This window comes from Palaemon carinicauda, chromosome 18 (assembly GCF_036898095.1).
Source record: "Palaemon carinicauda isolate YSFRI2023 chromosome 18, ASM3689809v2, whole genome shotgun sequence".
Lineage (NCBI taxonomy): Eukaryota > Metazoa > Arthropoda > Malacostraca > Decapoda > Palaemonidae > Palaemon > Palaemon carinicauda.
This window is the reverse complement of record NC_090742.1, coordinates 62750379-62768584: the sequence shown is the minus strand read 5'-3', so window position 1 is coordinate 62768584 and position 18206 is coordinate 62750379. Positions and strand designations below refer to the sequence as shown.

Genomic DNA, 18206 nt, shown 5'->3' with positions numbered 1-18206 from the left:
TTAATTTTTATTTCGATAAATTTCTGTGGATTAAATAATCCCCAGTCAGCTTCCCCACCTTCCATTTGGGTAAACATGGAGATGGTATATTTTTTACATACTTCAAGTGAATGGGCCAATGATCACTGCCATGATCATTATGGTCTACTGTCCATTGGTAATCTAACCTCAAAGATGAAGAGCAAATAGTGAGGTCTATGGCTGAATCAGAACTGTCTTGTAGGGGAACCATCATTCATTAAAGTGATGTCATTCATGTCAAGCAGTTGTTCTACTATCAAACCCCATCGATCACAACATTGTTTTCCCCATAGGGTGTGTTTGGCATTAAAGTCCCCCATCAATATGAAGGGTTGAGGAAGTTGGTTTATTATGAACTGCAAGTAATTTAATTCTAGCTGACGAGGATTACCATGTGCATCCTGAAGTCTATTTTCTAATGTTGGATCAAGGTAAAGTGAACAAATAGTGATCCCTTTGTCAGTAAAGATTTGAATTGCACAAGTCTACAACACAGAATTCAGGTGAACAACTCTGTGATTAAGAGACTTGCGAATTATTATGCCTGTGCCTCCCTGAGCACGAGCACCTATTAGGTGGAGACCTATAAAATGAAAAATTATAACCTAAATTGGGAGTAAGATATCCCAATTTTGTCTCCTGTATACAGACTGAAAATACAGTAAGTTATGTTCTTTAAACAGAACCCGAACTTGCTCTCTATTTGAATTAGATCCACGGATGTTCTATTGCACGAGACATTAGTTGGATTTTTTAAACTTTTTTTTTTTGTTCTAATTTGGGAATCTGAGACCTACAGAGAGATGGCTTGCCAGCCATAATTTCAATACTTATTGATCTAGATAGTGCAATCGATTTTTTTGATGCTGGGCCTTCAGTTACTCTTTGTTTTATTTTCAGTACTGTTATCCTGATCCTGAGAATGTGAAGGTGAACGAAGGGGCCTCTTTTGTCTAACAGATTGTGCCTCCATTTCCTCACCGTCATTGGAATGATGAACTGTTAAGACAGGTAACGGTACAGTTTGGTATGAAGAGTTCTCAATATCTAGCATTAAGAACTCAGGATCTTCAATCGATCCGGTAACAAATGTAGGGGCTATGAGAGCCTCCCTAGAAGGGGGCAGAAGCAGCCCCACCAGAGGGGGCAGAAGCAGCCCCACCAGAGGGGGCAGAAGAAGGCCCACCAGATGGGGCAGGAGGAGCCCCACCAAAGGGGGCAGGAGGATTCCCACCAAAGGGGGCAGGAGGAGTCCCACCAGAGGGGGCAGGAGGAGTCCCACTAGAAGGGGCAGGAGGAGCTCCACCATAAGGGGCCAGAGGGTGCCGGGGGATCTCCACCAAGGGGAGCCAGAGGAGCCACAACAAGGGGGCCCGAGGAGCCCGACTAGAGAAGTCAACAGAACTCTTCACTGCATCTGTGTAAGATTTTTTCACTAATAGCTTCTTTGCATGTCCAACACTGATGTGTTCTATAATAGATTTCAGCAATACCTCTTGCTCTTTCTTCAATATAGGGCATTCTTTATCACGGGCCCGATGGTCACCCTTGCAGTTCACACACACTACAGGTGTTGAACACTCCCCATGCTTGGGCACACAATCCACAGATCTTATTCCTAGTATAAATACGGGAGGAGTGCCCAAAACCAAAACCAAAATTAAAACACTGAAGCACGCTCTGTCTATAAGAACGAACTCTAACAATTTCACTGTCAAAAACAATGTCTGGAGGCAAATAAGAATTCCCAAAATTTAAAATAATCATTGATGAATGGGGCACTTTAAATACCTCCCAAAATCTCGCTCTCATCCAGCTCATATATATCTTTATTAAAGATAACCCCTTTTGCATAGCTGAAGTTGTAGCGAGGTTTTATTTGTTTTATTATTCCATCAGGATCAAACCTAAGATTGAGAAGCATTACTGCTTGTCCGTCTGTTTTGGTATTCACTAGAAAACTTACGTACAAAACGAGATATCTCTGGTCTATTTACATTACCAATTTTTTGGTTTACATACCAATTTTTTGGTTTACTAACCTCTTCACCTTGAAGAGGTTGCCCCTCTCGCTTTGTGTGGTAATAACAACTTAGCTGGATTTGGGGATCTAGATATTTTAGTTATTTTAGGATCTTCAGGTTCATTATGAGGTTTATAGACATCTAGATACCTAGGTACTATACCTCTTCGGCCCTTGAAAGCTTAACATTCATAGTAACTGAATCAAATTCCTTGTATGCTCTATGGGCTTCTGTCACTTTATCAAAGATAATCCGGTTTTCAAAGAATTTATCATTGCCAAGTCTATTCCTGATTTCTTTTATGAGTCCAAATTTTGAAAACTTGTAAAATTCATAAAAACTCTAGTCCAAAGGCACTGGCATAACTAACAGGATTACTGTTTTTATAAGTTCCTCATATGGTTCCATAATAACAATGGAGCTCTTAGAATAATTTATTGCCAAAATCAGAGAGGAAGCGGATTGGTCGTCAACAGGTTTTGGTTGGGTTGCCATAATGACGAGAAGACTCATTTCATCTGGATATTGCCCCCACCCACCAAGGAGCCACACTTAGAGGACGGGGTCATCCCTCAAATTAGGGCCGCCCTAGGGGCAATATCCAGATATACACCCCGCCCTCAGTACTTAGGGCGTCATGATGGCTGTCAACATCAGACCCAGCACTGAGGGAAAGGTTTGACATAAAACCCCTCGCTTGGGCACGTCGGGTACTAGAGTTCTTTTGAGATGGCATGCCGTTCATCCCACCAGCGTCAAATCTAAAGAGGCAGCCAAACCATAATCAAACACAAGGCAGAGTCACCATCAAGTTCATGGCCAAGAGTTGGAGATGGGAGAGAAAATGAAATAAACAAAAGGAAAAGAGAAAGTGCTGACTAATTTAGTTGGATTGACAGCTTGGCACCAAGTACCAGTGGGAAAGCAATTCCCACCAAACATCAGAGCCCAGCTGCTGTTCCCTCAGCCCCCCATCCTCATCAAGGCTTCAGCATCTGGGGGGGCGAGACATGCCTGGATACCTCAGATTATCATCTACCTGTGCATCAAGCCAAGTATGCCATCTTTTGTGGTTTGTGTTGAAGAAGGAATCTGTTTCCTCTTGAGGCCTCTTATAACTTTGATAGCCAAGTTATTGCTTCGTCTTCAGGAAAAAGACTAATCAGTGTCAGCAGTAAAAGGAATTGATGTTTCCTCTTAGATAGAACTTCTCAATGTCCTGTACAAACTGTTGAGGTTAGCTACATATATGAACCCTACCCTCAAATTTGTTTTCTTGCTTACTCTGGCCTTGGATATGCACGTCAAGAGATCTGCATGGTATCTCCTCTTATGTCTCTCATCCAAGGAGATAGGGGTAGAGCTCATTCTCCTTCACCCCAAAGTTTGTTACTAAAACCTAAGAGTCAGTGGCCGATTCCAGGTTCACTTCTTTTAAGATCTCGTGCCTTAAAGAGGTAACCAATGATCACGATCAGTTTCTTTTGTGTCCTGCGAGCTGAGTACCGAGGTGCTATCTCACGAGAACACAAGTCTCATGTGCAACATCTAACTATTGTACTGGGAGTCAAGAAGGTGACCAGAAATAAGATTTCAGCATGAATAAGAAAGGACATCGTCCACACACTTGCGTTCTCCTTGGAGAGGAAGGTAATGGCTGTAATTCAAAGCACAATGTTAGAGGAATCAGTACGTCTTATGCCTTTTGCACAGAGGAGAAGCTGGGTAGCCTGCACTCATGAAGTAACAAGGGTGTCATTGAATTGTGGTGCCTCTGCAGGTGGGGCTGGTAGACCAAGTTGGGGGCAAATGGGAAATCAGGTCCTTACCCAGAGTCATTTGAAATTCTGGGTACCATTTTGCTTGGGGGCTACTTAAGTCATCTGGAGGCTTGGGTAGACAGCATCCAGTTTACCAGCCTTTAAATCAGGCAAAATGGCAGAAAAGCACTGTTTTCAAGGCAGTCCTACAGTTGCCGAAACAAATTCTCTAACGCCACCAACCATGAAGATAAAAACCCGAGTCCTTTAATTTATCACAAGGTGGATTCTGTCTTGGAAACAGAGTTACCCTACTGGATAGGATGTGGAGCAAAGCCCCCCCCCCCCCCCCATCCCTTCTCAGTTTGCTCTCTATTCATTTCTGATACTAAGATCCCAGGACTTAGAAGGGTGGTTCAAGGAGGGAAGTTATATCAAAGAACTAGTTTGTATGGCTAGGAAAAATACAAATTACTTTTAAAATTTGTTATTTGTTCCTACACGACATACAAACCCTCATCCTTTGATTAGGGAGACTCGCTGCTTGTAGGGCTGGAATTCCCCTTGGAACCAAAACTGGGAGGTTATGTAACTTCTATGAAAGTGTTCCAGGCTTGATCTTTGGAGAAACAAAGTGAGGACACTATTGGCCCCTGCCTAATTTCCATAAAGACGATAAACTGATAGGCCCTAGATCTCATGATGAATTATACCGTACCAAGAAAAAAGAAAGTATTATCCTAAAAGGGACGTCGGTAAGAATCAAATACCAGGTATATGAATAATGGGTTGACATTAGATTCACTATCCCCCAGCTTGCAAGAATGGTTACAAAGAATGGTGCTCTGGAGTTTAACAAACAACATCTGGTCCAACCAGCTTATAACGCTTCGACCGCTGAGCCCTGAGAGAGGGGAAGAAGAATGAAGGATAAGAGCCAGTTATAAGACCTTTCATTTCTGGCTAAAGTAAAAACATCATCATATATACCAGTTTCAATGTTTCCCATCAAAGTTCACGCATAAAGGTGTCAAGAGATCTATGGCAGCATTCTTGCAGTTAGAAGGCTGCAAAGGTTGTCAGCCTTTTCCAGATACTTGCCTTCATCACTTGGCCCACAGACAGGTTTCTTTTAAAAACGAGCCCTGGACATTATGCAGGTTTCTTTTAAAAACGAGCCCTGGACATTATGGCAGGTGCCTTGACTCTTCTGTCAGCAGAAGTGCAAGCTTTATAGATTGTCTCATGAAGCCACTTTTTTCACGGACCTGCCAGTGCTAATGTAAAGTCCCCTGTACTTAGGCCTGAGGTGTTTCCCTTTTCAGATAGCACTGCAGAGCCCTCACAGGACAAAAGAGCATCTAGTCTTAATCACCACCCAACACCTCCAAGAAGGAGGGAGCGGAGAAGGACTCAAAGTTAGCCGTGCACCGCCGTTTTCAGAGTCTTGGCCCCTAAGTCAAGCACAAACTGAAGGAGACCACCTTCCTATATAGGCGACTACATACGAGACAACGAGGAACTTGCTTACTCTGCCAGTGCTAAGGCTGGCAGAAAGACAGTCGAGGGTCAGATCTCTGTCCGATGACCTCCCCAAAGACACGAACAGGGCAGGAGTCAGAGCCCTGAGGACCAAGGTTACATCTTACTAAGAGGGCCCCCTAGATCTTGGGATGGGCAAGACTGATAGAAACTTCTCACGAGCATAGACAACTCCCAAGAAACCAAAAGGACTAAGCCCTTTAGTTGATAGACCACACCAAAGGCCGAGTGATAGCCTTAGATGGCTGCGACCAAGAGAAGCTTCTCTCGGGAGAGGAAAACTAGGAAATGCGTGATCTGTGCAAAAGGTGCTCCGACCAGAGAAATAACCCTTCTACAACACCAATCACAGAAGATAGCATACTCAGCCTGGTAGACATCTGTAGAGGACTTCAGAGATATCCAGATATCTCTTGTGTAGTGCCTTGCAAAAAATCTTCTGCTCACATGAGACAATGGATAATCTCCACCTGTGAAGAGCTCATGACTCCAAGGACTGGTGATACCTCTGCAGGTGTGGCTAACAAAAGAGTGGACCAGGTAAGAGTTCTCTCGAAAACTTCATCAGAAGAACAAGATCGGGATACGCTCGGCATGTGGCCACCAGGGTCACCCCGATACCTGGCGTAATCAGCAATTAACAGTCAGATCAGGCAGAAAGGGAGAAAAGGCGTACACGTCCAAATGATCCCATGGGTGTTGCAAGGTGTTTTCGAACAGCATCCACAGGCCCAAAACTGGGTTGCAGACAAAGAGTAGCTTCATGTTTAACTGTGCGGAAAATAGGTTCATCCCTGGAGAGCTCTGCAGGGTAAGAAGCCTTTCCGCCACTCGAGGATGTAGGGACCACTCCGCTCTTACAATCTGTCCCCGACAGCCGAGCGTGTCCGCTAGCACATTCCTCTTTCTCTCAACTCTCCAGCCTGAAACACTGCAAAGATGTGCATCTGCTTCGTCAACTCACAGAGTGGGCGTGAGACTGTGCCTCTTTGCTTGTTGACAAACTACAATGGTTCTGCCATTGCGCATCAGCAATACTAAATGCCTCCTCAAATGTCCTAGGAAGGCAAATTACATCTAGATGTTTATGTGAAAATGCCATTCCTCTTTAGATAAAACCCCTAAGGCAAGCAGGTCATCCAGGTGTGCTCCTCACCCCTCCTTGGATGGATCCAAGAACAGTAGCAAGTCCAGAGGTGACAAGTTGAGTGGGATTCCTCTGGCAAGGTTACTCTCATTGAGCCACCAGGTCAGATCGTCCTAGACCTCCTCTGTCATCAGCAGAGATCCTTCATTCAACATTTGAAGAGATCTATGGTTGAGTCGCCCAAGGGGAACTAGTGCCTTCATTGAGAACAAGTGTTAGAGAAGACGTTGCCAATGCCGAGGCGGAAAGAGTGTCTTGGACAGAAAGGGTCGCTCAACTTCCCTTAGCTTGCCGACGTGATAATCCAAGGGAAACACTAACTGCTTCAGTCTATCAGCATGCTTAGGTACTTAAAACTTCTGCTTGGGTACGAGATTTGTGGACAAATACAAGGATTAACCAATCGCCGAGATACATCAGGAGATTTTACCCGAGCCTATTAGGCTACCATTGTAAACACCTGAGCCGTACATAGTCCGAAGCACTGTCTTGAATTGGCACACCATACTAAAGAGGGAGAAATGGAGGTACTTTCAAGAGGTCTGATGAACAGGCACTTTAAAGAATGCGTCCTGCATATCCACTGAAAGAATGAAGTCTCTTTCTTTGATGGAAGACAGCACCGACCACACGGTTTCCATCCTGAACTTTGTTTGGGGCATGAACTTATTCAGTTAGGGAAGTTGATGACTAATCTCCAGCCCACTGCAGCCTTTTCCACTAGGAAGAAGCGACCGTAGAAGCCCGGATCTCGAATGACCAAGAGCATTCTTCAACATCACTTCCACTTTTGCCCGCAATGCCAGACCTTTCGCCGATGTCGAGTGCTCTACCGGGAACTATCAGTATAGGAGATAGGTAAAGCCAGTGATCCAGGAAGGGTAGCAAGTAGATGTCCCGAGGGACACTTGCTACCCAAGACACGGGGTCGTGTCCCTGCCACGTTCCCCAGTGGAGAGAAACAACTACAGTACTTACTTCAGTGTTAGTAGTTACAAGGAAGTACTTTGGTAATTAGGGTCACAATCTCAATGGATTTACTGCATTACTGTATAATTAATATCTTAGGCTGCTTGAAAATTTGGTTAGATTATAAAACCTGTTAGTTATCCTAACTTTTAAAAGACTAGCAGAGAATATTTTAAAGTACACTTTTCAGTCACTATCCTATTGCACACTAGCATCAGTAACCAAGTAAGAGTAAGCTGCACAATATGATTTCCAGCTTCTCATATAAGATTATCATTAAAGTACAATAAAGGTAGAAAGATATTAGTCATACATACAGAAGCATGTCAAAGTTGAGAACAAAGTCTGTATGAAAAATATCCTTCAGGATGGATACAAAGAGGACAATTTTAAGGTTTTCTGTAAGACAAATATTGCTCAGAATCTTGTCTATTAGGTGTCCCAAATTGGACATTTACTACCTAGAACCTGATCCAAGAGATGTCCAGAATTGGTGTCAAGTCTTTTCAGTCTTGAACTCAAGACTCCACTTTTAGTGTTCACAAGGGTGATGCACTGTACAAGCATTTAAAGCCGAACAGTGCAGTGTAAGAAAAGAACTTGTTTATTTACAATGTATTCAAGAGTTGTGCTAGCTCAGCACTCCTAAAAACTGGTGGGACAGCCACAAAAATTCAAATATCACTGCTCTGGTAATACTTGTACCTTCATTTTGTATCTTGTGATATACTGTATAATAGTAAAACTCACCAACTCTGATCACCATGCAAAATCAGCTATGAAAGATCCAGCAGAAATCTACAGACAAACTTCTTGTAACTTGATTGAGGTCCAACTGTAATTATTAGAGTCATTTGTCTTTTGCCTCATGAAATTTCCACTTGCTCCATTAGCTATAGAAGGTTGCAGATGCCAATATAACCAAAGACAGCACAATGCAGGTCAAGACCATTGAGAGTAAACTAATATGCTCAAGAATTTATTCACCTAAATTTGTACCAAGCCCACATAATTGAGGAGTTTGCTCCAACAGGTATTAACGGAACCCAAAACAACTTTGAAAATAACTTTCAAATTGCTGATTAGCCTTGTTGAAAAGTTGGGAAATAAGAGCCTTAACCTAAACTCCTGGGTACTCCGATCTGCAACAAGCCTTTGGAGATCAGGCCTTTGTTAAACATTTCAAAACCACGGAAGGAAATAATCATAATCCACAGAAGGAATCATTCAGGTTATATATTGCAGACAAGTCTTCTTTAAGAGCTGTAGACTTAAATACTGCAACCTCAAAGTTTGAGGTAAGGACTAATTTGGGCCTTTGTTGGAAAATTTTGTATAAAGAACCATATAGCTGGCTAGTTTCATGGGCGTGGCAAAATTTAACCTTTCAAGCTTACAAATATGATAGCGATGAGGAATTTCACCCTATCATGTCAATACTATTAAACTGATGAGGTTAAACTGCCACATTGTTTTAACACAGGTATGAGTTAAGAACTAAATGGGTTTTTTTTTATATTTCGATGGTGTATTTTCAAATTAAGATATATACTGTATTGAGCATTCACTGCTATTCTATGTGCCCTAACAGACTTTCTTTACTAGATTCAATTCTGACAGTCATGTTTCAGAATTTAAAGTTAAACTGTTTACCAAAGAAAATGCTCATACATTTCTTCTATTTATTCAGTCAAACCAAGTGTCAATCCCCATATTACATTACTCTGGGACTGCCTATATCTAGTACTGTACAGTATTCAATGGATAATACTACATTAAAGCTGCTGGAAGAAGAGAGCTTGTATGTTTTATCTTAAAAACTCTATCCTTCTCTCTTTAACAAACAAAGATGCATTAGTAGCAATTGCTCCTTTGGTTTAAGTAGTATTGCAACCTGGTTATTTAGAAAAGGAACTACTTAAAAAGTAGCAAGAAGAAAACTGAAGATAAATCTGGTGTTCCAATACAGAAAAAAAAAAAAAAAGAATAACACTGAAAATAAATCGGGTATTCCGAGAAACAAAAAATCAAATAAATAACAAAGAAAATAAATCAGGTGTTTTGAGATACAAAAAAAGAAAAAAAAATCCGAAGTCAACCTGCAGTACACTAGTTATCAGCCCACTATAATTGAAAGTAATGCAATTTATTCTTGTCATAATGAGATTTTTCAACTTCTCCCATCTCAAAGCAATTTATATGTAGCCTATATTAACTTTTGTATTGTGTACAAAAATTTCAAAATTTATATATAAATTCGATTTTGTATTTTACAAACAACTTAACATACAAAACTATATATATTTCTAACTTTATTACAGTACCTGAATTTTATATGGAACCTCTAGTGTCTGCAGGTAAAATGGAGTACAGGTATAGTAATCTCATGGGAATCCTGATTTGATGGCTGATGTGACAATTTTTTACTCGTCAACAGTTTTGAATAGGTTCCTTCATTTATTATCCACCATCAAACCTCATGTGGGCATCTGCAAATAAACAAAAATTCAGTCTCCTCTACTTCATCAATTTTAAGTCAAAACGGTTTGTTAGTATTTGCTAAAAAGCTACCACTGTAAAGCGAAGGATGTATATTTAAAATCAAGTAAAAACAAAAACAACACGGTTGCCAAATCCCAACACAGTGTACTTCACCAAAAACGAAGTCCAAAAAGGCGATGAAGGGAAAGCGATCCAAAAAAAAAAAAAAACTCTGAAAGGCGAACCAACGATGTCGATCCGGCCGGCAGAGATAATCTGAGGAACAGAAAATGGGAATGATTCCAAGTACCACCCTGTAAGGGTTGTTAACCATCTAACCACACAACCACCACAAGGCGGTTGCCGCGATTTTCGATTAAATTCTGCCGCAGTCAGAGACTCTGCTATATATATATATATAACTGCCAGGTAAGTTCTATTCATAAAAAATAAAATCTTATTTCTTTTTCATAATCCTGCCAAATTATCACTGTTTACATCTTCCAGGTCCAACTAGTAACCAATACTGTATAATAAGATAGAAATAATCATGCAGTGTAGTGTACAAGAAGCTGAATGATTAAATTTATTAAATTTGCAATGGTTGACTCATTTGCAATACTATAAAAGTACTTACATATTTTCCAGATCCTTGTTAATTACTTGCATGATGCTTATTTATATCGTCGTTGGATGGGATTTGGGTGAAATCTTGAAACACTAAACTGATAATTTGTTTTACAGTTTAGGCCATGTGGAATACTCCCTCCTCTGAACATTAAAAAAAGTGGTTTTCAAAGTTGTACTCAAACCCTCTGATGATAAAATCTGTAGAGATTATTCAAAATTTATAACCATAGTATAAGCCTTCCTATCAGTTTTCAATTTGCTTAAAAAATTACAATTTTGGAAGTAATCTGTATTTTTCCTAATTATATAAAACCAAGTTCTTTACTATGGATATATGTTTCAGTGCAAGCTGGATTTAGCCATAAGAACTTTCACATGAAGTGTCAACAACACTAAGCTAGTTTGCAGGGGGGGGGGGGGGGGTAGTCCAACCTCTCCACTCATATACTTGCCCAGCGAGATCCTAATTTCTGATTGCCGGCACAACTTCGAAACGGGAAGGTGATGGTGGGATAAGTGGGAAGGTGATGGTGGGATAAGTATGTGTAAAGAACTCTGCTTTGTATAGTTAGGGTTAGGAAAAATAAATTGCTTTCAAATTTATCATTTGTCTCAACATAAATACAAACCTTTGTTCTATACTAAGGAGACTCGCCTCTACGAGGGTGAAGTCCAATTTCCGACTGGCTGGACACGTGCCCTATGATAAAACTCTGAGCTCTATAGAGCATGAGAAGAGTTATCCTGACAACTCATGAACCCTCAGCCTGTCAAAGGTACGAGGCGACTGTCTAAGCAACCGGGGGGAGTGGAAACTCGCAGCGACATTAGCAGGCAAGTATAAGGAGCAGGTTGAACTGCACTCATACTTAAAACCTATATATTGCCCAACTCCCCTGCAGGGAGACTGCACATATTTCAGACCACAAACCTACAAACCTAATACTGTATGGTGCTTACCTGCAGCCTAAATGAGGCCAACTTGCAGTCTCCCAGGATGCTGTGCCCCAAAAGAGGGGGAAGATGAAGGAAGAAAAGGCCAGTCCTTCTATCCGTCCATCCCAGGCTAAAATCTTGTAACATCTGCTCTCAGCAGACTGCTACAGGTCTTGGAAGTGTGCTAAGGTAGCTAAACACATGTTGAGCAGCCACCATAGGTCCCAGAGTAAAGGTATCAGGGTTCTGTGGGTTTTATCTTGCAGGTAGTGGGTGGTGAAAGTGATGTGCTTTTCCACACTCCCACTTGCAGTACCTGCACACAAAAAGTCTCTTGAACGCCAGGGACGTGCTAATGCCAGATGTCATGAGCTCTGGTTTTTCTACTCTTGAATAGAGCGAGGATCAAGAGCACCGTCAATGACCTGTCGAATCCAAGAGGAAACTATTGATAGTGATCCTCCTCTTAGACCTGCCCGTACTCACAAGTAGACACTAGACATGAGGGCGACCTCCCTTAGTACGCTCGAGATGGTGCCTTGGCCCTCTAACAGGATATAGTAACAATTGGTCAGGATCTTCAGTTACCTGGTACTCCAGGACTATTCTAAACCCGGAAGGGCCCGAACCTAGTCAGCTACAGACAGATTTTGAATCTTGGCAATACCTTCCGGGACGAAGCAGAGCATTACTTGCCCCATCTGCTTGAATTGATGATGATGTAGGAGAGACCATGCAACTATCTAACCCTCTTTGCAGAGGCAAGTGCAAAAAGGAAAACAGTGGAGGAGTCAAGTCACAATCTGAGGCTTGACTCAATGGTTCATAAGGAGCTCCTTTCAGGGGATGTAGCATCTTCACTATATTCCAGGGTGATGATCTTACTTCCAACTGTAGGAGGGAGTGTCGACTCCTTTTAGTCTAAAGCCCAGACTTAAGGCCGAGCGATAGCCTTTCACCACCAAGACTGAGCAGAGTTTTTCCTCCCGGAGATGTAACAAACACTCAGTGATCAGGGATATGTGGCTCCGAGTAGCTCTCACAGAATTAAACTTAAAAATTGCCCTAGCTGTCTAAAGAATAGACCATGGGCATGACTTACTAAATGCAATTTGATGAAGTGCCAGGGATTTTTATGCTAGATTTAAAATGTAAAAATTACCTTAGCCCTCACAGTTTTAAAATGTAAAAATTACGTTAGCCCTCACAGATTTAAAATGTAAAAATTATCTTAGCCCTCACAGATTTAAAATGTAAAAATTACCTTAGCCCTAACAGATTTAAAATGTAAAAATTACCTTAGCCCTCACAGATTTAAGATTTAAAAATTACCTTGGCTCACACGGATTTAAAGTGTAAAAATTACCCTAGCCCTCACAGATTTAAAATGTAAAAATTACCTTAGCCCTCACGGATTCAACATGTAAAAATTACCTTAGCCCTCGCAGATTCAACATGTAAAAATTACCTTAGCAATCACAGATTTAACATGTAAAAATTACCTTAGCAATCACCGATTTAAAATTAAAAAATTACCTGAGCTCTCACCGATTTGAAATTTGAAAATTACATAAGTTTTCACAGATTTAAGATTCAAAATTACTGTAGCCTTCAGATTTAAAATATGAAAATACCATAGCGCTCAGATTTAAAGTGTAAAAATATTGTAGCCATCCCATTTATGATGTAAAAATGCAATGGCCTATACATTTATGAGGAAAAAATATCATAGCCTTCACATTTATGAGGGAAAAATACCATATTCACATTTATGAGGGAAAAATACCATATTCTTCACAATTAAGAGGTAAAATACCATAGCCTTCACATTTATGAGGAAAAATTTCATAGCCTTCACATTTATGAGGAAAAATTTCATAGCCTTCACATTTGAGGTAAAAATACCATAGCCTTAACATTTCAAGTAAAAATACCAGAGCACTGACATTTATGAAGCAAAAATACCGTAGCACTCACATTTAAAATTTAAAAATACTGTAACCCATAGACTTAAAATTCAGAAACAAATTACCCCTCAGATTTAAAATTCATCGATACTGTAAACCCCGGATTCCAAATTCAACGATACTGTCGCCCTCCGATTCCAAATGCAACGATACTGTCGCCCTCCGATTCCAAATGCAACGATACTGTCGCCCTCCGATTCCAAATGCAACGATACTGTCGCCCTCCGATTCCAAATGCAACGATACTGTCGCCCTCCGATTCCAAATGCAACGATACTGTCGCCCTCCGATTCCAAATGCAACGATACTGTCGCCCTCCGATTCCAAATGCAACGATACTGTCGCCCTCCGATTCCAAATGCAACGATACTGTCGCCCTCCGATTCCAAATGCAACGATACTGTCGCCCTCCGATTCCAAATGCAACGATACTGTCGCCCTCCGATTCCAAATCCAGCGATACTGTCGCCCTCCGATTCAAAATTCAACAATACTGAAGCCCTCCAATTTAAAATGTAATACTATAGCAATCGGATTTAAAATATAATTTTTATCGTAGCCCTCCAATTTAAAATTTAAATATACTGTAACCCTCAGATTTAAAAGTAAAAATACTATATCCCTCAGACTTAAAATGTAAAAATACCGTAGCCCTCAGATTAGGAAATGTAAAAATACCATAGCCCTTGGATTTAAAATGTAATTTTCACTGTAGCCCTTGGATTTAAAATGTTAAAATACTGTAGCCCTCATATTAAAAATTTAAATATACTGTAGCCCTCATATTAAAAATTTAAATATACTGTAGCCCTCAGACTTAAACTGTAAATATACTGTAGCCCTCAGACTTGAAATTTAAAACAACGTAGCCCTCAGACTTGAAATTTAAAACTAACGTAGCCCTCAGACTTGAAATTTAAAAATAACGTAGCCCTCAGACTTGAAATGTAAAAATAATGTAGCCCTCTCATCTAAAATACTGTAGCCCCCTATTTAAAATTTAAAAACAATATAGCTCTCAAGATTTAAAATGAAAATATACTGTATCTTGATTTAAAATATAAAAATGCCGTAGCCCTCAGATTTCAAATACAGTATAAAAATACCGTAGCCCTCAGATTTCAAATATAAAAATACTGTAGACCTCAGATTTCAAATATGAAAATACTGTAGCCCACAGGTTTAAAATATAAAAATGCAGTAGCCCTCAGATTTAAAATGTAAAAATACTGTGGCCCCCAGACTTAAAAAGTAAAAATGCCGTAGACCTCGGATTTAAAATGTAAAAATGCCGTAGACCTCGGATTTAAAATGTAAAAATGCCGTAGACCTCGGATTTAAAATGTAAAAATGCCGTAGACCTCGGATTTAAAATGTAAAAATGCCGTAGACCTCGGATTTAAAATGTAAAAGTGCCGTAGACCTCTGATTTAAAATGTAAAAATGCCGTAGACCTCAGATTTAAAATGTAAAAGTGCCGTAGACCTCGGATTTAAAATGTAAAAGTGCCGTAGACCTCTGATTTAAAATGTAAAAATGCCGTAGACCTTACATTTAAAATTTAAAAATGCCGTAGACCTCAGATTTAAAATCTAAAAATACTGTAGACCTCAGATTTCAAATATAAAAATACTGTAGCCCTCAGATTTCCAATATAAAAATACTGTAGCCCACAGGTTTAAAATATAAAAACGCAGTAGCTCTCAGATTTAAAATATAAAAATACTGTGGCCCCCAAGATTTAGAATATAAAATGCTGTAGCCCTCAGATTTAAAATGTAAAAATACTGTGGCCCCCAGATTTCAAATATAAAAATGCCGTGAACCTCAGATTTAAAATTTAAAAATGCCGTAGACCTCAGATTTGAAATATAAAAATGCTGTAGCCCTCAGATTTAAAATGCAAAAATACTGTGGCCCCCAGACTTAAAAAGTAAAAATGCCGTAGACCTCAGATTTAAAACGTAAAAATGCCGTAGACCTCAGATTTAAAACGTAAAAATGCCGTAGACCTCAGATTTAAAACGTAAAAATGCCGTAGACCTCAGATTTAAAACGTAAAAAATGCCGTAGACTTCAGATTTAAAACGTAAAAATACCGTAGACCTCAGATTTAAAATGTAAAAGTGCCGTAGACCTCAGATTTAAAATATAAAAATACTGTAGCCCTCAGATTTCCAATATAAAAATACTGTAGCCCACAGGTTTAAAATATAAAAACGCAGTAGCTCTCAGATTTAAAATATAAAAATACTGTGGCCCCCAAGATTTAGAATATAAAATGCTGTAGCCCTCAGATTTAAAATGTAAAAATACTGTGGCCCCCAGATTTCAAATATAAAAATGCCGTGAACCTCAGATTTAAAATTTAAAAATGCCGTAGACCTCAGATTTGAAATATAAAAATGCTGTAGCCCTCAGATTTAAAATGCAAAAATACTGTGGCCCCCAGATTTAAAATGCAAAAATACTGTGGCCCCCAGACTTAAAAAGTAAAAATGCCGTAGACCTCAGATTTAAAACGTAAAAATGCCGTAGACCTCAGATTTAAAACGTAAAAATGCCGTAGACCTCAGATTTAAAACGTAAAAATGCCGTAGACCTCAGATTTAAAACGTAAAAAATGCCGTAGACTTCAGATTTAAAACGTAAAAATACCGTAGACCTCAGATTTAAAATGTAAAAGTGCCGTAGACCTCAGATTTAAAATGTAAAAATGCCGTAGACCTCAGATTTAAAATGTAAAAATGCCGTAGACCTCAGATTTAAAATGTAAAAATGCGTAGACCTCAGATTTAAAATGTAAAAATGCCGTAGACCTCAGATTTAAAATGTAAAACTACTGAAGCCCTCAGATTTAAAATATAAAAACACAGTACTGTACTGTGGCCCCGAGATTTAAAATCTAAAAATACTGCAGCCCTCATATTTAAAATGTAAAAATACAGTACTGTGGCCCTGAGATTTAAGATGTAAAAATACAGTACTGTGGCCCTGAGATTTAAGATGTAAAAATACAGTACTGTGGCCCTGAGATTTAAGATGTAAAAATACAGTACTGTGGCCCTGAGATTTAAGATGTAAAAATACAGTACTGTGGCCCTGAGATTTAAAATCTAAAAATACTGTAGCCCTGAGATTTAAGATGTAAAAATACTGTAGCCCTGAGATTTAAAATCTAAAAATACTGTGGCCCTGAGATTTAAAATCTAAAAATACTGTGGCCCTGAGATTTAAAATCTAAAAATACTGTGGCCCTGAGATTTAAAATCTAAAAATACTGTGGCCCTGAGATTTAAAATCTAAAAATACTGTAGCCCTGAGATTTAAGATGTAAAAATACTGTGGCCCTGAGATTTAAAATCTAAAAATACTGTGGCCCTGAGATTTAAAATCTAAAAATACTGTAGCCCTGAGATTTAAGATGTAAAAATACAGTACTGTGGCCCTGAGATTTAAAATCTAAAAAATACTGCAGCCCTCGGATTCAAAATTTAAAAATACGCTCAGGAAGATAGTAGTAGCCATATCGTTATAAGAAGGGGTACCCCTAGTGGGTTGTAGTTAAGAAATGGGGAGGAAGTGGGAAGGGTTAAATCTGCGTACGTGTGCGGGAAGGGTTAAATCTGCGTACGTGTGCGGGAAGGGTTAAATCTGCATGTGCGCAGAAGTCATTTTTGACAGCTCGGGCAAACTAATAATACATAACGGTTGATTGACAAGGCAAATTACACTACCATCACAAGAGAAGCTGGCCTATCATTTAAGCATAGCATTATATAACAGGCGAAGCAAATACAAACTTATTAGGCCTATCCATCTACAGTATGTTAACATAGCTGTACACATTTCCAACAAAAAAAAAAGACAATACGATCAATCCCATAATTAAAGGTTTAAAGGCCGCTCATGAATAGCAGAGGCAAGGGACAGTGACATTGCCCTATCAAGCAGGACAATGCCCTAGAAACTGACCAAATATAAAAATGATCTGCAACCAAGTCCACTCTCCATCCAAGCTAGGACCATGGAGGGCCAGGCAATGGCTGCAGATGACTCGGTAGAAAGACCTATAGGATCCCCCAAACGCCCTATCCTTAGCTCACAAGGATGGTGAGGTTGCAGCGACTAAACGATTACCCATCACCATACAAAACTAATTAGCTTTATCACCAGCATGAATTTACACCTTAAAATACAATCTTTCATTACCTGGCCATCCATTTTCATCAGTCGGTGTAAAAAATCAGGACCTGAGAAAACTGTTCACCTTCCAAGCGTCTACCAGTTACTAATTGTACTGTAAATACCTGAGTATCAACTTCATTTAAAAATATCACCTTCGCCTAAAACGGGCAGAGAACGGAAAGACTTAACGAGCAATAATAGGTTGTTTAAAACGATGTTTAGCTTTAAGAAAAGTTTTTATTCTCCTTTTGACTTAATTCTCAACACACACACACACACACACACACACACATATATATATATATATATATATATATATATATATATATATATATATATATATATATATAAAATATATATATATATATATATATATATATATATATATATATATATATATATATATATATATATATATATATATATATATATATATATATATATAAATATATATATATATATATATATATATATATATATATATATATATATATATATATATATATATATATATATATATATATATATATATATATATATA

General features: G+C 39.2%; 1 long non-coding RNA gene across 2 annotated transcripts in view; it reads right to left on the bottom strand.

Moving 5' to 3' along the window:
• LOC137657847 (uncharacterized) overlaps positions 1 to 17828 on the bottom strand; it is a 31642-nt gene extending 13814 nt beyond the window's left edge. Inside the window, exons 1-3 of one of the 2 annotated variants that reach the window (XR_011047220.1) lie at positions 17690 to 17828; positions 10582 to 10772; positions 9788 to 9952 (exon numbers count right to left, since the gene is read on the bottom strand). This is a non-coding gene — a long non-coding RNA (uncharacterized lncRNA). The remainder of the gene's footprint in view (positions 1 to 9787; positions 9953 to 10581; positions 10773 to 17689) is intronic. The other variant, XR_011047221.1, reaches the window with a different exon arrangement.
• Positions 17829 to 18206: the final 378 nt, after the last annotated feature.